Below are 23,033 nucleotides of genomic sequence, written 5' to 3'. Positions count from 1 at the left end.
AGTATGCATAGGATCATTGTCCTATTTAAAGATCCAAAAATGTCCAAGCCTTGGCTTCCTCACAGAAGGCATGGCATTTTCTTTTACTATTTTGTGATCTACAAAGCTGTGATGTAAAACGAATATTACTATTATATGGTCCCTGACGAAGAGTTGAAACGCGCGTTGGGACGACCTGGGAGGCTTCATACCACTGTATTAACGGGTTAGTACTACTATCATGACCATTTACAAATTTGGGGATATTTAGGGAGGATTTTGATTTGGCAATTGAGCATTTAGTGACAGCATACACTGTTTTGCACTGGCAATTGAGTCAATTCTTTATATATTGTATAGTTTTTCCTCTCCTTTATAACCCTTTATTCATTGTGGTGATTATTGATCTTGCCATCAAACTGATATGATATCTTTACTATATTTAAAGTACACGTGGTATAGCCAACCTAAATAAATAAAAATATTTTTAATAATTGGGTCTAGTACCACGTTTTTTGCTGTTATATTATCTAGTATGAATTGGGTAGTCCCCTATATATAATAATTAAGTCTTGTTGTATTGACCAATTATAGATATTATATGGTTCCTGTATGGAACTAGTATTAGTCCTAGTTCAAAGGTCAATGATCAGTATGGTGGTATTATTACTATCAAAAAACAAATGGGGACAGCACCACCATTAAGTATATAAGGTAATGGAAGTGTGGTCCAACCCATAAATAGAATACTAGAACACAACACATGGGAAAGATAGGGCACAAATACACCATTCATGTGCTGGAAAATCCAGAATAATGGAAATGCATAAAGTGTGAAAAAGTTTATTAATACACAGATAAATATTATTAAGAACACTTAAAAATGGGGAAGATCAAATGAGTGATCTACCCATGACCAGGATGGCACATCACCACTAAAACCCACACTACCTCCCTCATTGCTCACTTATCATGTAGTATTGTATTGGCTCTCTTAGATCTGTACCATATTATTGTTAGGGGTACTTTGTACACTGCGACATCGCTAGCCTATTGTAGCAATGCTGAGCGCGATAGTCCCCACCCCCGTTGCAGATGCGATCTCTTGTGATAGCTGCCGTAGCGAACATTATCGCTACGGCAGCTTCACACGCACTTACCTGCCCTGCGACGTCGTTCTGGTCGGCGACCCGCCTCCTTCCTAATGGGGCGGGTCGTGCGGCGTCACAGCGACGTCACATGGCAGGCGGCCAATAGAAGTGGAGGGGCGGAGATGAGTGGGACGTAAACATCCCGCCCATCTTCTTTCTTCCTCATTGCAGGAGGGACGCAGGTAAGGAGATGTTCCTCGCTCCTGCAGCTTTATACACAGCGATGTGTGCTGCCACAGGAACGAGGAACAACAACGTAAATGTCACTGCAGCGAAATTATGGAAATGACCAACACTACACAGATCACCAATTTTTGACACTTTTGCGATCGGTTATTGGTAAATCTAGGCTTTACACGTTGCGACGTCGTTACTGACGCCGGATGTGCGTCACTTTTACCCCAAAGATATCGCAGTAGCGATGTCGCAACGTGCAAAGTACCCCTTAGTCTTACATTTGGTGACTATGTATTGCTGTATATTGTCTTTTGGTACTGCTATTTTGAGCCTATATGTTTTGTTCCATCTGCATTACTTCATGAGGTTTTAGTGGTGATGTGCCATTCTGCTCATGGGTGGAACACTCCTTTGATCTTCCCCATTTTCCAGTGTTCTTAATAATATTTCTCTGTGTATTAATAAACTTTTTCACACTTTTTGCATGCAACAAGGGATCCTCTTGCTTCTTTCCATCATTCTGCATTTTCCAGTACATGATTGGTGTAGTTGTGCCCACTCTTTCCCATGTGTTGTGTTCTGGTATTATTACTATCACTACATTATAAGCTTGTAGTATGTTGTTATGCTCTGGTGGTATTTATCAGTTATTTTGCAATATTATTAATTTATTATTATTATTATTATTATTAAATCTGATATAACGATATTAGTGGGAATATAGGTCTTGAAGTAAATCTTGATTTCCTGCAGGTAGGGTAATATAAGTAATAGAGACCCCAATCTTTAATCTAAGGAAGGGAATGAAGCTGGCATTGGTCTGTGTGCTTCTAAATGCAGTTGATCCCTACCAGCATGTGTATTTTCCAAGCAAACACAAGCTTTCCAGTACGGAGATTCATGCAAATTTATTAGCATCAAATCAAATTTTGGGGGAAAATTCTGTAAAGCAGGCGAATTTGAATTTCAAAAGAAGCGCTCCTCTCTATTAGTATCCTCATTTGTCTCATTAATGTGTATTTATGTGTAGATATTTGTTTTATTTATCTTGTATGTTTTTCTAGCAGCTTCTTATCTTCACTAATATAAATAATGAATCATGTGATAGGTGAAAACAGGATCGTTTGAACTTCCATAGCTCACCAAAAGCAGGCTGTAGAAAGTGACAGAAAATTGCTATTGGCTGTTAAGACAGCCAAAATTACGGTAGTTTTTATGCCCTTAAACCCGATAGTTATGTCACAAAAAATTGTTCAAAAATAGCATTTCCCACATACATCAGCACAATTTTTGAAATATATTTTTCGTTAGGAATTAGAAGGGTTCAAAGTTCATCAGCAATTTAATATTTTTCCAATAAAATTTACAAAACCATTTTTTTTTACGGACCACATCACATTTGAAGTGACTTTGAGAAGCCAATATGAAGACAAATACCTCAAAGTGACACCATTCTAAAATCTACACCCTTCAAACTGTTCAAAACCATGTTCAAGAAGTTTATTAACCATTTAGATGCTTCACAGGAAATAAAGCAATGTTTAAGGAAAAAAACAAAGTATTACTTTATCCCACAAAATGTTACTTTAGCCCCAAATCTTGCATTTTTACAAGGGTAACAAGAGAAAATGCACTGTACAATTTATTTATGAAGTTTCTCCTGATACCCCATATGTGGAATACTACTATTTAAGCTCAGGGCAAGGGTGAAAAGGTAAGTGGCATTATTTCAATTTTAAGGCTCAAAATTGACTGGAGGTCATAAGGGACTTCATCTAACATTGCAGAGCCTGATGAGCCTAAACAGTGGAAACCCCCACATTGAAATCATTTTGGCAACTATACCCCTCAAGGAATGTATGTAGATGATAGATGAGGACCTTGAACTTCCATGCCTCCAGGCACTTCACAGAATTTTATAACGCCTGTGCCGCCCCAGCAGCAGTCGAACTGCTCGGATCTGGGGTTGTTGGGGCTCGAGGTTCTTCGGACCCGGGCGCTTGCAGCCGCTTCAAATGTAAGGGAATATTTACAGGGGATGAATGTTCGTGACGCCACTTATGGGTTGCGGTAAAGGGGAGTACCGCCGCTGCCGAAGGGAGTACAGGGGCAGATGGTGTGGGGTAGCCAGGTGTCAGTCCCTCCGCAGGTAGGGAAGGCCCCGGATAGTGGGGATTTGATGAACGGGTGGCTTGGCCTTGGGAAGCAGAGTGCAGGGGTCAGATTACTCACTGCGGTTGTCGTGGTGCTGGATCAGGTGGAATAAGCAGACACTCACACAGATGGTAAACCAAAGTCTCTAAGCACCGCAGTCCCTACAGGGGGAGCCTGTCCAGGTCAGTAGACAGTAGTCACAAATAGGCCCCCGCACAACACCGTTCCCTCATTAGGAAACACACAGCCAACCATTAAACCCTAGGCACCCCCTTATGGACAGATAGACACACCAGTGGGCGTGGCCAGGTGGTTGGCGCACGCCCACCCAGGGGTCTAGACAGCCCAGGGCGGGAAAAACGAGGAGTGAGTTTGAGAGTTCAGTGAGAGTGAAGGTCAGGCCTGTGTGTCAGGCCTGAAGCAGACTGACAGGTACCCGGGTAGGAGCCCTGGTGCCACTGGCTAGGAGGCGGACGGTGGTCTCTGTCAGCAGGAGATGGGAAGACGGCTCCGTGGAACCGAGGTGGACCGGAACAGGGTTGTAGCCCGCCGGTACCGACATGGGGAACCGACCCGGAAAGCATAGCACAAAGGGGGTACTCGGACCCTGAAGCCAGGAGCCAGAATCTACTGGAGCTGGTTAATTAACCGATTGAGACCAGGACTAGAGGTTCTGTCCCACCCAAAGTCCCTCATAGAAGACAACAGCCCACCGATTAGGGAAAAGAGGTCACCGCCAAGGCCCATAGATTCCACGGGCCAGCGTCTGCGGGCATGGCTCCTTAGGCCACATCCAGCCGGGAGCGGACTCCTACGTTTCATACTAGGAAGTCAATTCTACTTAAAGCAGTGCAGGACAAGGATAGAGACCACCAGCCGGGTGAGGGACCAGAACGCAACCGGCCACCACCACCTTGGTTTTAACTCTCAACTCTCCTTCTCCCCTCCCACCAGTCTGCCTGACCCCTAGGTGGGCGGCCATGCTCCAACTTGACCAACCCACTGGTGTGTCTGTCCAGCCCTGGTGTGAGGTATGGTTGGGATTTGTAGTGCGGATATTAGTGACACTGTTGATGGGAACCCGGAACCACGGGGGGTAGGCCCTGCACCCTGGGGTACAGGATGCAGGTCTCTGTAGCACTCTGATGTAGTCAGGGGTGCTACATTCCCTGTTGGTTAAACGTAGCTCTTCCCCGAGCTACCAGACACCTAGAGTTTTATTAAAACTGTAATTGGAAAAAGATAACAGGCTAAACACTCTTCCCACTCTGGGGAGGCAGTAAACTTGAAATGTTACAAAACTCAATGAGTTTACTTGAGAACAACTTGGAATGCTACCGGTTAAAACGGTAGCTGGTAGCTCAGCCTACTCTGCTGCAGCTCCTTCCTTCGACAGTCCATTTCTATTGTCCCTTTCCCTTCATCCCGCCACCCAAAACACCTGAACCCTGGTGTCACCGCTAGCCATGGTGTCGCACCACCCCGAGTTCCTTGCTGTGTTCGTGGTGACGGGGACCAAACCCCAGTGGTTCAAGGGATGACTCTAGTAGGCACACGAGGTGCAACTATTTACAATTAGCACAAATTCGTGCTGGCTGCTGCCAGTCCTGCAGCCATGGTCCATTGTCAACTTTTAATCAGCAGAACATCAGATGACTTTCTCGGTTAATTTATACTTTTCACATTTTTGGTTATGCAGATTTCAAACATTTAAAACAACGTTGTGCCCTGCAAGTGGGGGTTCCACTCGCTTGCAGCGGTGTGAGGTAGCTTCAGCAACACACATACACAGTCTCCTCATAGAAATTCCGGCAGTTTATTTAAAAACACTCAGCATAAACTGCCCTCAAACATAAATAATAAGTCCATAATGGAAGTTTTAGCAACTTCCCCACTCTCTGGCTCCTGCCAGCGTACAACTCTATCCAAGGTTCCTTCCAGCACCCAGGGCCCTCTGCAGACCCCTGTCTGTCTCTCCTCCTGGAGAGATTCGGCCCTACAGCCCTGGCCTGGCTTGGCTGCACTCACCTCAGACTCAATATCAGAGCCTTGTGTTCAGCATCCACACAGGCTGATACACCCAGAGCTCCCAGCTCTGCTCTCACTTGTTTCCAGTCCACACACTGGACGTCTGGAGCTAGTCTCTATCTAGACTGCCCTAGACACACACTCAGAGCTCCCTGCTCTCACTTGTTTCCAGTCCACACACTGGACGTCTGGAGCTAGTATCTATCTAGACTGCCCTAGACACACTCCCAGAGCTCCCTGCTCTCACTTGTTTCCAGTCCACACACTGGACGTCTGGAGCTAGTCTCTATCTAGACTGCCCTAGACACACTCCACCCAGGTTCAGAGACAGGATTGCTTTAACCCCTGGAGCCACAACCACAGGTGGTAAGGAGTGTGTAATCAGCATCACACACCATTCCATGGCTCTGCATGTAATGCAATCCTGTGGAACCACAGGTCCCAGCCAACTTCACATTGCAGAGCACCCACGCTTCTGCAAAACATACCGGCCCTTTGTACTACAGCCGGTTGACACATCACAAACATAACATGACACATTTTAACCATTTTAACGAGGTAGCCAGGTTCTGCTACCATTCCTCTATGAATCTAAGTGGGGGTTGCCCAAAATTAACACGGGTTGACCTCATCAACTCCTGACTTTCCTCTAGCCCCTGTGGTGTGGCAATGTCTTCTACATGTTCCTCACTACTAGTGGCAGGTGTTGCTGGTAAGAGCTTACGTGTTCGTGGTAGAGGTACGGGTACTACTCTAAGTGTGGGAATGGGTGCAGTGTCAACATGCCTCTCCTGCTCTGGTTCTTCCACGGGTTGTGCATAGGCCAATCTTCTGGGAAGTCACCTAGGATAGTATGGATTGTTTTCTTTTTCCTCTCCAGGACATGGGGTGGAGGTTGAACTTCATCTTCAACTCTTAGGGGGTTCTGGGCACTTCTTCAAGTGATCTCTGGAAATTGCAGATGTCGTCCTTTCTTGATCCTTGCTGACAAGGCAAGTCTTCTGATTGTCAAAGTTTGATAGTTGCACTACATAGGGTTCCTTTTCCCATTGGTCGTCCAGCTTGTGTAGTTTCCTCTTCCTTTTCAATACTACTTCACCTGGTGAAAAGGGAGCAGCTTTCGCTTGTTTGTTGAAACTCTTCCTGTTTTTCTCTACTTTGGTTCAGATTCTGTGCAACATATTTTTGGATTTGCTTGTATTGAACTTGGCTTTTCGTGTCCCAATCTGTAATTGGGGAAGTGGCTTCAGGAGTTTCAACTTCCATCTCCAAGTCGACTGGCAACCTTCCAGGTCTGGCTCGCATGAGATAGGCAAGGGTGCATTTGGTTGAGCTCATGGGAATATTATTATACATATCAATGAGATCTGGCGGTATCATGGCTAGATCTCATTGATATGTATAATAAAATATATCAGTATATCTGGGGTATCACTGCTCTGCCTAGGGTCAGTAGGAGAGACTACCCTAGATGGCAGCAAGTCCAATTCACCCCTATATATGATCATGTCCGTAAATAGTGGAGATCCCCGATCTCCTGCGCTCTGGTTCTGCCGGGAATTTTATACAGCAGGTCATAGTGAATCAGTATCGGATTCCCTTTCCTCACCTTCAAACTCCCATTGCCATGTTGTCCGTGGATGAAAGGTTATCCAATTCTTCACTGAGCAAGTTTAATATTGTGTGAGAATGCTGCATAGGGGAAAGTATCACCTTTCATGTATTACTGAGAATGTTGCATCCATTGTTGCTGGGCCTGCCATGCCTTCGGAAGCATGAATCGTTTTTGAACTAGAGATCCAGAGGGGTACTCAGATGGGGTCACTCCTGCCATGAAAGCTGTCTTGTTTCAGTGAAATCTTCTAATCCTCTAATCTTCTGAGTCTGTGACCTGCCTACTTTGCCTATTTAGATGTCGTCAACAAGAAGGAGGCCAAGACTAAGCCCCACGTAGGCTGTATGACTGCCCCATCAACCTTCTTCCTGGTTACACTCCTCCCCACGGTTGTATTTACCCTCTGTTGCAGGCAGAGACCTAAGCCATGTCTGAGAATATAAAGGAGAACCTAGCAAAAGGATTCATCCAAAAAACCCTTTCACCAGCCGGAGCCAGATTCTTCTCTTTGAAGAACAGGATGGTTCTCTTTGGCTTTGTAACTACTATAGAGGTCTCAATCAAGTAACAGTAAAATATAAATACCATGCTTATTCAACTGGTTCCGAGGTTCCAGGATCTTCTCCAAACTTGACCTCTGTGGTGTGTACAACCTTGTCTGGATACAGTCGAGTGATGAATGGATACTCGTGACAGCCACTATGAGTATTGGGTAATGACATTTGGACTCAGCAATGCTCCGGCAGTCTTCCAGGAACTCGTCAACAATATATTCTGAGATCTGCTCTACTCATGCGTGGTGGTGTACCTGGATGGCATTCTGGTGTTCCCTCCTGATCTGCCTACACACAGGAGGAATGTTCACCAGGTGCTGCAGAGACTTAGGGAGAATCATCTCTACACCAAATTCGAGACGTCTCTATGAGCAATCTTCCCTGTCTTTCTTTGGCTTCATAATCTCAGACACCGGCTTGGGGAAGCGTCCGGACAAGGTATCGACAGTCCTGAATTGGGCTTGGCCTGAAGGATTAAAAGTGATCCAGCGGTTCCTCAGTTTTGCCAACTATTATCGTTAGTTCATCTAGCATTTCTTGTCCTTGATTCTCCCCATCTCGGCCCTGACCCTCAAGGCGGTGAATCCTAAAGTGTGGACTCCAGAAGCGGAGAGCGCATGTATCGCCCTCAAGCAAGCCTTCTCTTCTGCTCCGGCGCTGCATATGTGTCTCCAAGGGATATGGGGTACTCGGTCCCGGGCAGTGTATAACTGGGGAATGTCACTTTGGTGACCGTTGACCGGTTCTGTGCCCAGGGTGCTTTTTGAAAGAAGGGAATATTTACAGGGGATTGTTGAATAAAGTTTATACGTGATGCCACTTGCGGTTTTGCGGCTATAGGGCTGGAGCTGCCGCTGCACAATGTTCACTACTGGGGCTAGTGTTAGTGGCAGCCTGGATGTTAGGCCCTCTGCAAGCAGGGCCAGGCCCCACAGGACAGGTGTTGCAGGTTGGTGTTGAAAGAAGGGAGGCCACAACGGGAGTTCGGTGTAACTGGTTCTTTTTACTCACTGCAAACTGGTAACTGGTCACCCTAGGCTGGATGGTCTTAACCGCATATCCCCTTAGTCCCAGTGCCGGTTTAGTGACCTGGTGGCTTCTTTCCCCTGCACCTGTCTTTGGTTTGTGGGTCCCTGTGGCATAGAGCGGCTGGGGGTCCCCTCCTGGTTGTCTTCTTCAGCAGTCGGTATGATGGTAGCGTGAACCCTGTGGGGTTGGAGTCTCTGGTCCTTTCCCCGGTTCTCCCTTTGCTACTGAGTCCCGAACTTCAAGGTCAGTGAGATCCTTGATGGTCCCCTCACTGTTCAGATTTTATCAGGTCTGCCTGGAGCTTTTGACTGACCTAGGATTCTGTGCCCCATTGGTGCGTAGTTCACCGTACTCCACCGGCAAATAACCTCCTGGGCCCTCAGGTCACTGTTCACTCCTGTCAGTCCATTTGCTCACTTTCACTTCCTCCGACACACTCCTCCACTACCACCATTACTGTGTCTCTTCTCCACTGTTTGACTCTCCACTGTCTGCCCTTCCCACCTGGTTGTCTAGTGGACTGAATGGACTGGAGTGGCTCCACCTCTAGGCGGCCATCCATTGGTCCGACCCTAGCCTTATACCATTCTATGGGGGATTATTGGGGAAAAACAGGGTTAACCTGGAGTGTTTTTATGTTACTGCCACTGGTTTTCTCGGTCCCTAAGGGGTAGTCCCTGCATCCTGGTGGGGATTCAGTACCTTGTAACTCCCTGATGGCTTCAGGGGCGCTACACATAGACCAGAGATTAATAGGTAGATACTTCTGGAGGTGGATGCGTTGTCCTCCGGTACCAGTGTGGTATTCACGCAAAAGTCGGCTGCTGGTTAAAACTCATGATGGCCTTTTAATATGCTATTTTGAACAATAAAGGCAAAAATTTTTAAATTAATTTTGGATTCTCCTGGAGTTTCTCCTATTTGCACAGCCGATGGTCATGGCTTTTTCTTTCCGCTACAATAAAAATTCAATCTGTAAATCTGTATACACATGGTGAGGTATCATAACCTATTTGGTACTCCTGGATACTTAAGGGTACTTTACACGCTGCGCATCGCTAACGATTTATCGCCAGGGTCACGATGTTTGTGACACACATCCGGCGTCGTTAGCGACATCGCAGCGTGTGACACGTACAAGCGACCTTTAACGATCGCAAAAGAGGTAAAAATCGTTGGTTTTGGAGAAGTCGTTCAAACACCAAATATCGTATGTGCAGTAACGAGGTTGTTCCTCGTTCCTGCGGCAGCACACATCGCTATGTGTGACACCGCAGAAACGAGGAAGATCTCCTTACCTGCGTCCACCGGCAATGAGGAAGGAAGGAGGTGGGCGGGATATTACGTCCCGCTCATCTCCGCCCCTCCGCTTCTATTGGGCGACCGCTTAGTTACGTCGCTATGATGCCGAATGAACCGCCCCCTTAGAAAGGAGGCGGTTCGCCTGTCACAGCGACGTCGCTAGGCAGGTAAGTATGTGTGACTGTTCCTAGCGATGTTGTGCGCCACGGGCAGCGATTTGCCCGTGATGCACAACCGACGGGGGGCGGGTACGCTCGCTAGCAAGATCGCAGCGTGTAAAGTACCTTTTAGAGAAAAACTGCTTGGGTTGTCAACTACATTCACACACCAGTTAAGATTACCCCTTCCTTTCGCGGTTAAAGGACCTGGCCACTAGGGGCCTGTCCTCCAGTTCCTATTGTCTCCATTTTAATATCAGTCTCTCAACACTGTTCATACTCTGTGCCTTTGTCAGCATTCGAGGTTCACGTCATCTCATTTTCTGTCTTTTCTCCTTCTCCTTTTGCTGCCACAAACCACCCACAGTATGTGACCTTCACAACCAACCGACTACATGTCCGTCACATTCACTTCACTTCAGTGACTCCTCCAGAATAAACCTTCACTCTCCCTTTCATTTGACCCCTCCCATGGTAAGCAAGTCCCAATGTTTAACTGTTACTGACACTACAGTCCGACAACTTCTTAAACAAGTGCTGTGCAATGCACTATAAAATACAATACTTATTACAATTCACATGATGCAATATTCACAAAACACATTATTCATAATACACTATACACTGGAACCTTGGTTAATGAAAACAATCCGTTCTGGGAGTGTGCTTGTTAACCAAGTTGCTCGTTCAGCAAAGCAAGATTTCCCATAGAAAATCATTGCAATGCAGATAATTTGTTCCACAACTTGTTAAATGTCCCATCCTAGTCCCCTATTGTGCAATTCCACACACGTACAAACACGCACAAACACACAAGCACACATGCACACACATATTATGCTCACCTTACCTTTCGTTCCATCGTAGGCCTGCTTGAACTTGCTGTTCGCCAGTACGGAATGTGTATCGGGTAACCATCACGACGAGGGAGGAACTTCCGCTGCCAGAGCGCTGACGTCAAAGGCAGGTGCCGCTTGCCTCTGATTGGCCAGCGCGCTGCCTTTGAGTAGCGGCTGACAGGGGAAGTTCCTGCCTCGTCGCGATGCTTGCCGATACACAGCCTATACCGGCGAACTACAAGACCCAGGAGGCCGGTGATGGAACGGAAGGTACACATATTATGCTCACCTTACCTTCCATTCCATCGCCGGCCTCCTGGATCTTGCAGTTCGCCATGAGGATTCCTCCCTCGTCGCGATGTACCGGCGAACTACAAGAACCATGAGGCCGGCGATGGAACGGAAGGTAAGGTGAGCATAATACTGTATGTGTGTGCATGCGTGTTTGTTTGTGTGTGTTTGTGTGTGTTTTGTGTGCTTTTGTGTGGACTGCAAGAGCGAGTTAGAGCGGATGTACGGAACCGGAAGTGTGTGCGGTATTTTGCTCGTACAGCAAAGCTTGCTCGTAAACTGAGTTACAAATTTACAGCAAGTGCGCTGTTCCTACTTGTTTTATTTAAAACTGTTATTTAATGTTTTTCATGCTTGTCTTCTGCTGCCATCTACTGGTCAGACCTTTCGGCTCCTCTGTTTCTTTTTGTCCAGCCCGTGGGAGTGTCTGCTGCTCCTCTTACATCACATCCTGGCATCTATGTTCAGTTCACAGCCAGAGATTGTGAGAATCACACCCCTTATTTGAGCTGCTAGAAGCAAAGTCTTCTGACCTTAGTGGCATCAGAAACAACATCACTAGAATACCACAACACCAAGAACTCGGTTCTCTGTAACTGTGCATGTTTTATGGAGAAATAAACCACCGTTGTTCATCTCAGTGTGTGCACGTTCATCCATCAACTCTGATGCACTCTGGTCATGTCTGCCTCACCTATTGGAAAACGAAGGTAAGATTCTCACGCCATCCCACAACTACGCACCTTCAATCAGCTTTAAGTGGGGACAGAACAGTCAGATGACTGCTTAACAGCTCAATACCCCGGCTACAGATCCCTAAGAACCCTGTAACTTCCCTTGTAATCTGCCTAGCAGCAAGCCTTGTGCACTAGTCTGCCTGCAACAGTGCATGCCTGGACAAGCCTAAGGGGAAGCTCTCCCATCTGCCACGTCCTGTATCACCTCTGCTTGCATTGTAAAGGGACAGTTTATGCACCTGCTGTTTCCCTCTTGCCATACCCCTTCTATAGACTTGCAGTACATTATACCTCATTACTGCACATTGCTGGTCTGCGAACCCCAAGTTTTGCTAAAGACACCTTGGGAATTTCATCAGGGAGTCCTTGCGGAGCTGCACGACGATTTTCGGACCCCTATTAAAAAGTCAAGTTTCTTAAAGAGACAGTACACCTTAAATCAAAATGGCCGAAAAAGACCTCGGACAGTTCCCCACTGCTGAAACAGAGCAAATACAACTTGATACTGTTCATTATGAAGTCCAGGAGGCAGATCCCACGCTTCTAGCAGACCAAGATGTCCGACCGAAGCGCTCTTCCAAACCCACGATAAAGGCCACTGAAAACTATCACACGATGAAATATGAGCTATGTAAACACCTGGAAGAACAAGGAACAAGTCACCTATTAGATGTCAAGACTTGAATCCTCATCAGGCGATGCCGCATGCTTACAAGCCGCTATGGAATGTCTGAACACAGCTCATGAAAGATACAAGAGACTGTCAACAAGGTACATTACCTTTCTAAAAGACTCTAAAATTGATGAAGCTCTTTCAGACCTGAGCAAGGCAGAAGAGGTGGACAAGGAAAGAGATGCCAAGGTGCAAGATGCCATAGACAAGGCCGAACACAGTTACTCTCACCAGCAAGATACTAGATCACACCGATCAAGCTCATCTAGACGTTTCTCTCGGTCATCCGGGTCATCATCCTCAAGAAGCTCAGCCCTGAGCGACAGGATACTAGAGGCCCGCATAAGAGCAGAAGAATCCAAGGTGAGACGTTCCTTCACAGAAAGAGAAGTAGAGGAAGAAGCCAAAAGGGCAGAAGCAGAAGCCAAAAGGGCAGAAGCAGAAGCCAAAAGGGCAGAAGCAGAAGCCAAAAGGGCAGAAGCAGAAGCCAAAAGGGCAGAAGCAGAAGCCCTTGCAAAAACAGAAGCCGCTAAAGCAGAAGCCAAAAGGGCAGAAGCGGAGGCTCGGATAAAGATTCTTTGGTCACAGATGGAAGAGGAAGTTGCACTAGCTAAAGTGAGACTACTTGAGCAAGCATTGATCCAAGGTCCTAATCCAGCTCACTCGCCACCACTGTAAGCAGACAAACCAGTTGATCGCACAAGAGACTATGTACTGAATCAGTTACCTGTAGCAACCCCGGTTTGCAGCACCGTCCAAGCCGGCAACACCGAAACCTCCAACTTACCTCTACCAGTGCCAGTACCACCTAAAGCACCCGAGCAAATTAATACCAGTCACCAAGAGGTGCCCTCTCAAACACAGTCACCACGGCAAGATGGCAACCAAGTGTTTCCTGACCCACTTCCACAGCTCAAGCAGCGGTCATCAGAATCTACAGAGGCTAAACCAAGCTCAACCCTGCAGCAACGTCATTCTACCCGGGAACATCTCACCCATTCATGCCAGGCAGCCCATACGCTCCAGGGGCATCATGAGTCATTGTGGCAACAAGTGGTGAAAAATCAGATATGTCTGAGTTTGCCAGGTTCATGGTGAGCAGAGAGCTAATCAACACTAGTCTCACGAAATTTGATAATCGTACAGAGAGCTACAGGGCCTGGAAAGCAACTTTCAAGGCAGCCATCGCCAATCTCAACTTAACTGCAGAACTGGAGCTCGACCTCATGATCAAGTGGTTGGGCTCAGGCTCTACAAACCGTATCAAGAGCCTCAGAACCGTCTATGTGGGAAAAGCACAAGCAGGTCTCGCTACTGCATGGCAAAGACTGGAACGCACCTTTGGCAGCACAGAAGCAATAGAGAAAGCCCTATTCAAGAGACTGGATATCCCAAAGATCAACCTTAAAGAAGTCCACAAGCTTCAAGACCTAAGTGATCTGCTCATGGAGCTGGAGCTTGCCAAAAGAGACCCTCGTCTGTCTGGGCTGTGATACCTGGATACAACCCATGGAGTGAACCCAATCGTGGTGCAGCTGCCATACAGTCTGCAGGAGAAATGGGCAATGTCAGTCTCAAGGTACAAATGAGTGCATGACGTCACCTTTCCCCCATTTATTCACTTCTGCAGGTTCATCGACGAGCAGGCCCAGATGAGGAACGACCCCAGCCTCGACTTCCTAGAGTTCAACACTACGGCAGCTGCAACAACATCATCATCAAGGTATGAAGGTGCCATACACAAACGCAGAGACATTAAGAACACTGTGAGTGTTAGGAAGACTGAGCTACCATCACCTGCAGCACCCACAGGTAAACAGTACACCATCTCATCACGAGATAAGTCTTTCAATCAAGAATGTCCCATCCATAAAAAACTACACTCACTGAACAAGTGCAGAGGGTTTAGATCCAAAACCCTACAGGAGCGCAAGAAAGTCCTCACAGAGCTTGAGATCTGTTTCAAATGCTGCGCATCACTTGAGCACATGGCCAAGGACTGTAAATCCATTGTCAAGTGTGAGGAATGTCATAGCGAAAAACACGTTTCAGCCATGCACCCAACCCAGCTAGCTAGAGACACACCGGCTGCAGTCACCACCGATCCCACTACAAGTCATGGCGGGGAGTCCAAGAATCAGACTGACACCACCACAGCCATCTCCTGCTCATGCTCAGAGGTATGTGGAGAGGACCAAATGGAGAAATGTTGTGCCCGAATATGCCTCATCAAGGTTTATCCCGAGGGACATCCAGAAAAGGCAATGCAGGTGTATGCCATCATAGATGACCAAAGCAACCGGTCCCTGGCAGGAACCAAATTCTTTGAAGCCTTCATAATTAATGGACCATCAGAACCCTACACCTTGAACACCTGGTCAGGTCGTATAGAGACTAGCGGCAGAAGAGCCCAGGGATTCATTGCTTCTCTTATCAATGGGAAGACTGAAATACCTCTACCAACGCTTGTTGAATGTGACCAAATACCCAGCCACAGGAAATAAATTCCTACCCCAGAAGCTGCATTTCATCAACCATACCTGAGACACCTCGCTAGTGTTATCAGTCCTTTGGACAATAACGCAGAGATTCTACTCCTGCTCAGCAGGGACAATCTAAGGGTACACAAGGTGCGACAACAGTGTAATGGGCCTGACTATGCACCATATGCCCAGAGACTGGACTTGGGATGGGTAGTCATAGGAAATGTGTGCGTTGATCAATCAGAAATTGATTCCTTCAAGACTTACGTGCATGGAGATGGGCGCACAACCTGCCTAAAGCCATGTCCTGATCACTATGGAGTGAAAGAGAAGTCTCCAGACACAATACAACTACCTGACATCGCTTTTTTGCATATTGACAACTTGGGAAGATCAGTCTTTTTCACAACCAAGGACGACGATAAAGTAGCCTTGTCAGTAGAGGACAGAGAATTCATCGAAATAATGGACTGTGAGTTTTCTAAAAACAATACCAACTACTGGTCTCTCCATTACCCTTCCGTACCCTTCCGATCTACCAGGGTAAGACTCCCCTACAATTGAGATCAAGCTCAGAATAGGTGTAATTCTCTTCAGCGTTCCATGAACAGCAAGCCTGAAATGAGAGAACACAGCGCCGCCTTTATGGACAAGGACGTCTGCAACAACCTAGCAGAAATGTACCAACCGAACTGAATCCAGCAGATCACACCACTAGACCTATGTCTATTAGTTCTTTTGCTAACTCTTCTTGGCTTACAGGTCCAGAGTTCCTGCTAAGACAGTCAGAAGAAGGTGTCCAGGAAACCTTCAGCATCCTAGATCCAGACAACACACCAGATGTCCGAGCTGAAGTCAATACCCTGGCCACCAGTGCAGAAAAAACTTCCAACCTCGGTTGCCAACATTTGGAGCGTTTCTCCAGCTGGATGAGGCTTGTCAGGACTGTCGCTAGGTTAGTGCATATTGCCAGATGCTATCGTACGGACCTTAAAAACAAAAACTGTCATCGCTGGTATGTCTGCCACAAACCCCTTTCTGCTGAGGACATCTCCCATAGCGAGTCCCTCATAATACGCCACCTCCAACAGAGTGAATTCGCCATAGAATGCAAGTGTTTATACAACAAACAGCAGATTCCTTTAAGAAGCCCTCTTGCCAATTTAAACCCAGTTATTGACAGGTTCTGCTGACTGAGAGTTGGTGGTTGTTTAAACCAGAACAAAATCCTCTCATCATTCCCAGCAAACACCATGTTACAGTCTTGCTGATCCGACACCACCATGAAAAGACTGAACACCATGGCAGGCAAATTACTAAGGGCACTTTACAGTCTACAGGCCTTTGGATTATTAGAATGAAGAGACGTGTAGCACAAATACTTCACGATTGTGTGCACTGTCGTAAGGCAAGAGGAAAACAACTGTACCAACAAATGGCTAACTTGCCTACAGACAGACTTTCTACAGAGCCACATTTCACCTACGTGGGCCTAAACGTTTTCGGACCATGGATGGTGTCCACACGCAGAACTCTTGGCGGCCAAGCTAACAGTAAGCGGTGGGCTGTGTTATTCACCTGCATGTGTTTGAGCCGTTCACATTGAGGTGTTAGAGTCCATGGATACCTCCAGTCTAATCAACGCCTTGAGAAGGTTCCTTGCCATCAGAGCACCAGTGAAACAGCTGAGGTCTGATCGTGGAAGCAACTTCGTCGGTGCATGTAGAGAACTGAACATCGACACCAAGCCTATCAAGATCGGCTGGCAGAGAAAGGTTGCACCTGGATCTTCAATCCCCCTCACAGTTCTCACATGGGAGGCTCCTGGGAGAGGATGATCGGGATTTCACGCAACATCTTGAACTTCATGCTAATGGACGTCAACTCCTCAAGACTCACACATGAGACTGTAGTCACTCTTTTAGCTGAAGTCTCAGCCATTATCAATTCAAGACCCCTTGTGCCGGTGACCATGGATCCAGAAACACCAACCATATTGACTCCTACTATTCTTATTATCCAAAAAACTGACAACGTGGTAATGCCCAGCGGAGAGTTCACCTACGCGAACACTTATTAAAAACACTGGAAACGGGTTCAATACTTGGCTGACTACGTCTGGAACTGATGGAGGAAGGAATACCTCACCATTGTTCAAGGAAGAAAGAAGTGGTGACATCCCAAGCCGAACCTCAAAGAGGGAAACCTAGTCCTCATGAAAGACCAGACCACAGAAAGGGCTGACTGGCCTATGGGACTGATTACTAGGATACTGCCTAGCCAGGACGGCAATGTTCATAAGGTGTATAGCTAAAGGTCATCAGGAAAGGTGAGACGAAGAACTTTGCAAGGCCAATCCTCCACGAACATGTTCTGCTGTTGCCCATAGAGAGCGTCCCTACGGGATGAACGCTACTGGACCTGAACTTTGAGCCATCCTTCTTGTTTTGGACTCAATTGAGTTTGTTCTTGCATTTAACGTGCCTTTCCTTTCATGTTATATTATGGACTCAATAGTGAAATCCCCAAAGTGAATTTCAGATGGGGAGTGTGCTGTTCCTACTTGTTTTATTTAAAACTGTTATTTAATGTTTTCATGCTTGTCTTCTGCTGCCATCTACTGGTCAGACCTTTCGGCTCCTCTGTTTCTTTTCATCCAGCCCATGGGAGTGTCTGCTGCTCCTCATACATCACATCCTGGCATCCATGTTCAGATCACAGCCAGAGATCGTGAGAATCACACCCCTTATCTGAGCTGCTAGAAGCAAAGTCTTCTGACCTTAGTGGCATCAGAAACAACATCACTAGAATACCACAACACCAAGAACTCGGTTCTCTGTAACTGTGCATGTTTTATGAAGAAATAAACCACCGTTGTACATCTCAGCGTGTGCACGTTCATCCATCAACTCTGATGCGTTCTGGTCATGTCTGCCTCACCTATTGGAAAACGAAGGTAAGATTCTCACGCCATCCCACAACTAAACACCTTCAATCATCTTTAAGTGGGGACAGAACAGCAAGTTTTGCTTGTATAGTGAAATTCTCGCTAACTGGGTTACTCGTTAAGCGAGGTTCCACTGTACAGCAATACAATGATGCTAGTGATGTCTTTAGGAGCAGGAACGTGACAGCAATAGTCCGTTACTCTTACACCAGACCTGGGCCATAGAAATTAGAACATTACTTTGTTTTTAAAACTTCAGATGCTGTGTTACCTCTTGTGTTTTTACCAATTTGTGTACTTCTTTTGGATAAAAATGAGCAAATCTATATAAAAAGTATGTTCCCTTTTGTTTTTTTAAACTATGAACCAGCCAGGGAATCTAGAACCTAGAGACAATAAATTTCCTAATCTAGAGTTTTGGTTTATTTAACAAAATATTACAGCTTCAGTAGGTCATTATATATTATATATACATATGTGTCTGTTGTAACAGTATGCAAACGTAAAAACGAAAAATGAAAAGTGGACGTGTGTGTGATGGAGCGTTGCTACACGAGTCAAAGATCACACATCTTTTGTGAAGTATAGTGTGTCCATTGTCTATCTACATGTTGCCTCTTCACAAGGCAAGTGCAATAGCAGTGCCAGGCTTACTCCTAATAGAGATATGCCGAGTAATTGACAAAGTCTGATAAGCTTGTCACAGTTGATTAATTTAAGTTCCCTGCAGCACTAAGTTCTCCGCAGCTGAGACTCAGGTGCATTTAATCTTCTTTGTTTGGGCAGAATACGGCTTTAAATTCACATAGCACCTGAGTCTCGAAAAAGAGGGGGAAGTAGCGTGTGAGGGGAGATTAGCTGAAATTCTCTCTCAACTCCATATCCTTGGCACTCAGGATTTTAACACCAAGTTTAGAAAAATGATTTGCTGCTGGTTCACATTCCAGAGCAGCCACTCACGGCATGGATCACGCAATGTCAGATTAATTTCACATGTGGACATTTTTAATATTCTTCCATAAATATTCATAAACTGTGAAAAATGGGAAATTGTTCACTTAACAGAGAAAAGAAATTAGGAGAAAAAATTTTGAAAGAGACTTAGAGAAACGACCCGCACCCAATCCAATAGTTTCAACCTAATTTTCACTCAGTTTTTGCCTTTATTATAATAAGAAAAACAATCATAACATAGTCTCATTGTAAAGTTAAAGAGTGATTCCCCACAGGGTGGTTATCTTGCTTTCCAAAACCTCTGCACAGTGGAATTTCCATAGTTATTAAACGCACTGCTGTGTGGAATTTACTTATTAGTTTATAACTTTTTTTTACATATTATGATGGGTTCTCCCACTTTTTACAATCGATTTTGTTCAAAACAAATAGTTGCATAGTTAATACAGTAAAAAGACAAATGATTATCAAGTTGAAGTGATAGGAAAGGTTGTCCTAATATTGGGACACCAATTGGTCATATAGAATATGTTAGGGCAGTCTAAAGTGAGTGTTCAGTTTATTTGCAGTATAACCACAAGCAAAATAATGCCTTATATCAAGCTAATTGAAATCAGTGACTTGTCAATGTAGTGAATGAATGTCCTCCTGACTTACCTGATGAAGACATTAGTCTGGAGCTGGAAACCAGTAAGTTGGTTGGGCGTTGGTAAGGGGAGGTCAGGAGTGTCAGGAGTAGACCATTGAAGTGTAGGGAGTGAAAGAGAGGAGGTCAGGAGCCGGGCTCCTTGGAAGCAACTAGGTAGCAGACGGTGGTCTGGGCCTAATAGGAGCTGGACCCCCGGTCGCAGGGGATCGTGACAATGGGCACGGAACAGTCGAGGAGGACAGCTGACGGCCTTGTACCATCACTAGGCTGGGACCAGAGTACGACGGGGTACGTGGACCCTAGGTCAGGGAGTAGCTTCAGGCAACCTGACAATTTACCCGACGAGAATGAAGCCTTCAAGATCCACTCTCCACCCGCTTCAAAATCGGGGTACTAGCGCAATGAGGGGAATAGGACTTTCTACTAAAACGGTCCAGAAAATCCCAAGCGTGAACCCTGAGAGCAAGCTCCCACAGTTAGCCACACTGGGGAGTGGGACACGACTAGTTTTATGCTACCGGGGCCAACTAAGAAGAGAACTAAGTGCCAGGAGGAAGGTCACAGATTACCAGGCAGCACCATCGGGGACGGGACCCAAACTAGCTCCCCTCGGCGGTAGCAGTGTCCAGAACTTTGGTTTACTAAGTTGTCGGTGTCAGCTTCATGGACTGAGTGAGTACGCAAGTGACCCTTACCTCCCCAATGGCACGTCCCCGTCACTATCACCAAGTCCCGGGGCATTCCCCCTACCCGTGGAGGGGTTAAACACCTAGCTGCCCATTCTATCGTCGCCAGAAACTCCCAGCTGCAGCGGTGGTACTCCACCTTACCACACACCATGAGTGGCATCTCGAACTTTAAACACACCATCCCCATTAAATACCCCCTTCATTTGAGTGGCCGCACGACCCCCAGGTCTGGTCGCCCCTCGAGCCACCGCGCGTCCGGATCCGAGCAGCCCGGGTGCTGACGTGGGGTTGGCACACCTTAAATTCCTGGTGTCACGACCAAGATACGAGTAGGACCCACTTACCTGGGTGAGGTGTGCCTTGAAGATCAAAAACCGCGAGTCAAGATCCCATTTCCCACTAAATTCTGCCATATTCTGCCATCTTTTCGGACCAAAACACCATATTCCCCACCGAAGCGCGCGAAGCAGAAGCCCCGCCCTTCGTCCTGAGTGTGAGGCCGGAACCAGAAGTTCCGAGAGGGCCACAGCATTGAGAAGGGTGCTGAGTGAAAACCAAGGGGGCGCGCAACAATGTCTGCCCCAGACGATGGAAGAGTGGTGGCGCTGCCTCCACCCGACCAGGGTAACGTCGGTGCGGTGGACACCGCTCCGGCCGCAGGAGCGGCAGCACCAGAACCTGCGGCAGTTGCGCCAATAATGCTGATAACCTTGCCCTACCTGCCTGGCGCCGCCTGGCTCCCACAGTATGATGGCCGACCAGATGCGCTGCAGGGATTCAAGAGGAAGATATGTAACGTCCTTGATATGTACGCCTTAACCGAACAGCATCAGGCGTCCGTGGTGCTGGGGAAGCTGACCGTCGCTGCCAAATTGGAAGTGGAGACATGGACTGAAGAGGATCAGGTCTCGGTACCCGCAATCTTTAAGAGACTGGGAGCTGCATTTGAGACCCGCACTGAGGCTGAGCTGAGGATGAGGTTCTAGAGCTGCAAACAACCGCCTCAAGACAGCATTAGGGATTATGCCTTAAAGCTCCAAGCGGCTGCGGACCCTGAAGCTGACTAACAATATTGGAGGGCCGGAGGGAAACAAGATTCTGGTGGAGCAGTTCCTGCAAGGCCTAGGGTCAGTGGAGGACCGCAAGCAGCTCTACCTGTGGGCCCTAGAACATCCTGCTAGGGACTTCGCTACCTTAAAAGAGCGGGCAATCAAAGCCCTGCAGCCCCCGGAGATTCCTGACTCTCCACTCCCGTCTTGGCAAGCTGGCACCTCCCCATTGCATGTGAAGCCCCCTACCTTAGCGCTACCCGAACCAACCTCTCCAATAACACCCGGGAGCAGAACAAACTATTGATCTGCCCACGTTCAGCAACTGAGTAACGACTAGAGATGAGCGATGTTCGATTTGAACCGTTCGCCAATTTCAAATTCGAGTGATTTTGGGTGGTGTTCGAGTCGTTTGACGAACTCGAACGATTTGCTTCAAGTTCGGCCGTTCGAGTTACCGTTCAATAACGGTTCGATCACCAAAAGCGTGGCTTTTCACAGTGAGGCTATGTGCGCATGTTGTGTATTTGCATGGGTCCTGCGTCCGCAGCACAATCCCTCTCTCTTTTCTACTCACTGATCACGGGCGCGGCGCTGCACGGCTATCACAAAGCTCCGGCGGCTTTTCCTCTTTTGAAAATGGCTGCCGCTCATTATTCAATCTGGTATTCCCTGCTTTTCCCACCCACCGGTGCCCATGATTGGTTGCAGTCAGACACGCCCCCATGCTGAGCGACAGCTGTCTCACTGCAACCAATCACAGCCGCCGGCGGGCGGGTCTATATCGTGCAGTAAAATAAATAAATAATTTAAAAAAAAAACCTGCGGTCCCCCCAATTTTGATACCAGCCAAGAAAAGCCACATGGCTGTAGGCTGGTATTGTCAGGATGGGGAACACCACGTTATGGAGAGTCCACCACCCTAACAATATCAGCCAGCAGTCGCCCGGAATTGCCGCATCCATTAGATGCGACAGTCCCGGGACTCTACCCGGCTCATCCCGAATTGCCCTGGTGCGGTGGCAATCGGGGTAATAAGGGTAGGTTAATCATGACATGCGTCTCCCCGAGATACCTTCCATGATTAACCTGTAAGTGAAAGTAAATAAACACACACTACGAAAAATCCTTTATTTGGAATAAAAGACAAAAAAACACCCTCATTTACCACTTTATTAATCCCCAAACAGACATCCAGGTCTGAAATAATCCACACGACGCTTTCAGCTCTGTTACATGAAGATGACAGGGAGCGCCATACAACACGAGCGCTCTGTGTCAGCTCCACGCAGCAACTGAAGCGAGCCGCGCTGTCACCGGAGAATTCACTCAGGTGGTGCCTGCGTGTGATCTCTCTCTCTCTTCTCTATCTTCTCTCTCTTTCTCTCTCTCTCTTTCTCTCTTTTTTCTCTCTCTCTCTTTCTCTCTCTCTCTCTTTTTCTCTCTCTCTCTTCTCTCTTTCTCTTCTTTTCTCTCTCTCTTCTCTCTTTTTCTCTCTCTGGCTCTCTTTCTCTCTCTTTTTCTCTCTCTCTTTCTCACTTTCTCTCTCTCTTTTTCTCTCTCTCTCTTTTTCTC

The sequence above is a fragment of the Anomaloglossus baeobatrachus genome, chromosome 5 (assembly GCF_048569485.1).
Source record: "Anomaloglossus baeobatrachus isolate aAnoBae1 chromosome 5, aAnoBae1.hap1, whole genome shotgun sequence".
NCBI lineage: Eukaryota > Metazoa > Chordata > Amphibia > Anura > Aromobatidae > Anomaloglossus > Anomaloglossus baeobatrachus.
This window is presented reverse-complemented; position numbering follows the sequence as displayed.